Source organism: Bison bison, unplaced genomic scaffold (assembly GCF_000754665.1).
Source record: "Bison bison bison isolate TAMUID 2011002044 unplaced genomic scaffold, Bison_UMD1.0 scf7180017850693, whole genome shotgun sequence".
Classification (NCBI taxonomy): Eukaryota; Metazoa; Chordata; class Mammalia; order Artiodactyla; family Bovidae; genus Bison; species Bison bison.
The window spans coordinates 4,064-6,115 of record NW_011481266.1 but is presented as its reverse complement, the minus strand read 5'-3'; the positions used below and the strand labels follow the sequence as shown (position 1 = coordinate 6,115).

At 51.2% G+C, this 2,052-nt stretch overlaps 1 long non-coding RNA gene across 1 annotated transcript in view; it reads right to left on the bottom strand.

Moving 5' to 3' along the window:
• LOC104995226 overlaps positions 1-1,959 on the bottom strand; it is a 5,688-nt gene extending 3,729 nt beyond the window's left edge. Inside the window, exons 1-2 of the long non-coding RNA XR_826045.1 lie at positions 1,636-1,959; positions 649-774 (exon numbers count right to left, since the gene is read on the bottom strand). This is a non-coding gene — a long non-coding RNA (uncharacterized LOC104995226). The remainder of the gene's footprint in view (positions 1-648; positions 775-1,635) is intronic.
• Between the last annotated feature and the right edge of the window lie 93 nt (positions 1,960-2,052).

Genomic DNA, 2,052 nt, shown 5'->3' with positions numbered 1-2,052 from the left:
ATGCCCATCTCCAGGGGATCTTCCTGACCCAGGGATTGATCCCAGGTCTCCTTCATTGGAGGCAGATTCTTTACTGTTTGAGCCATCAGGGAAGCCCGAGAAGTAGGGGAAGGGAGACTCAGAAAGGGACTTCAGACTATGTGATGAGTCAGGGGCTGAGATTAAGGTGAAATCTATTTCTAGTAAACCCAGTAAATCCTAATTAACTGCTTGCTGTGTGCCTATCCTAGGGAGATATTTATCCTCTTAGTCTGGGCTCCCTCCCAGCAGCCACAACTGTCTTCTCAGGGCCCCATGACTGCCAACTGCCCGGGACACCAAGAGATTTCTGGAAAACCTCTCGCTAAGTGGACAAGCCCAGTCCCTCAGGACCATTAAAACTAGACTCTGACAAAGTGAGAAAGAGAGGCCCTGTGGTTAATAAGGGAGAGCTGGAGGGAAGCTGGAGGCTAGAGAGGACTCATTGAACTGCTCTCTGACACCCCTTCCTGGGAAAGCCTGAGGTGGAGCCTACCCTCTTTTTGTCAGTAGTTGGGTTCTGAAATCCCCAGAGATGTAAAGACATGCACAACTCATCCCTGGGAGCCACATGACCCCAAGGAACCCCAACCCTGGCTGCCCAGCCAAGCGTAACTTGGGCTTACTTACCTTGACTACCTTTGGGTCCTCTTATACCTGGCTTTCCTGGGGCTCCGATGCCAATTCCTGGAGAACCTTTTTCCCCTTTGGGACCAGGCAAGCCAGCTGGCCCAGGCACACCGGTTATACTAGGTCCTAGGAGGAGATGCAGAGAGATGTGGGGACACAACTCAGTGGGGCTGAGGCCCTTGTGCCCAGCTCACTTGCAGGGAGTCTGCCTCACAGACACCAGAGGCTGAGGGCTGAAATGATAGGGAGGAGAGCTGATGCAGGTAGAAGGACAAACTCCATTCAACTTTCTACCCCTCCCCCCCCACACACACACATCAAGGCATCCCCAACTGGGGGCTGGCAAGGACATCTAAAGGGCTTCCCTGATAGCTCAGTTGGTAAAGAATCTCCTGCAATGCAGGAGACCCTGGTTCAACTGCTGGAGAAGGGATAGGCTACCCACTCCAGTATTCTTGGGCTTCCCTTGTGGCTCAGCCGGTAAGAATCTGCCTGCAATGTGGAGGACCTGGGTTCAATCCTTGGGTTGGGAAGATCCCCTGGAGAAGGGAAAGGCTACCCACTCCAGTAAATAAGGTAATTCAGGTATAATATTTAGCCTAATGCTCAATAAATGTTAACCAAATTTATATAAAACTCTAATCTAGCCACCTCTAACCACTGTTTTGGGCTTCCCTTGTGGCTCAGCTGGTAAAGACTCCGCCTGCAATGTGGGAGACCTGGGTTCGATCCCTGGGTTGGGAAGATCCTCTGGAGAAGGGAAAGGCTACCCACTTCAGTATTCTGGCCTGGAGAATTCCATGGACTGTATAAGTCCATGGGGTCGCAAAGAGTCAGACACGACTGAGCGACTTCCACTCACTCATACTAAGGACATCTAGGAGTCTAAGGATATGGGATACATTGTGGCCTAGAACTCAAGATCAGCCCCATCAGGCTTTTGGAAGAGTTGGTGTTCTCCTCCTTGCCTTCCAGGGTCTTGCTTACCTGGAGTTCCATGAGTCCCCTTGGTTCCTGGAAGCCCATTCAGTCCATGTAAACCTGGAAGTCCAGGGAAACCTGAGGGGAGAGAAGATCAGAAATGATTCCAGCAACTCTGAATCATGAAGGGTCAGCAAAAGGTCTTGCCCCCGAGGGCACTGCAAAGTCCTCATTTCAAAGGTCCTGAGCATTCTTGAAGCATTAATTAATGCCCTAAGGGAGACTGGACCACCCTTAGTCTCTACCTTCCACCCTAAGTGTTTCTGCCTCTCATTAGAGACCAGCTCCCAGGTGGCGCTAATGGCAAAGAACCTGCCTGCTGATTCAGGAGACGTGAGATAAGGGTTTGATCCCTGGGTTGGAAAGATCCTCTGAAGGAGGGCACTGCAACCCACTCCAGTATTCTTGTCTGGAGAATCCCAT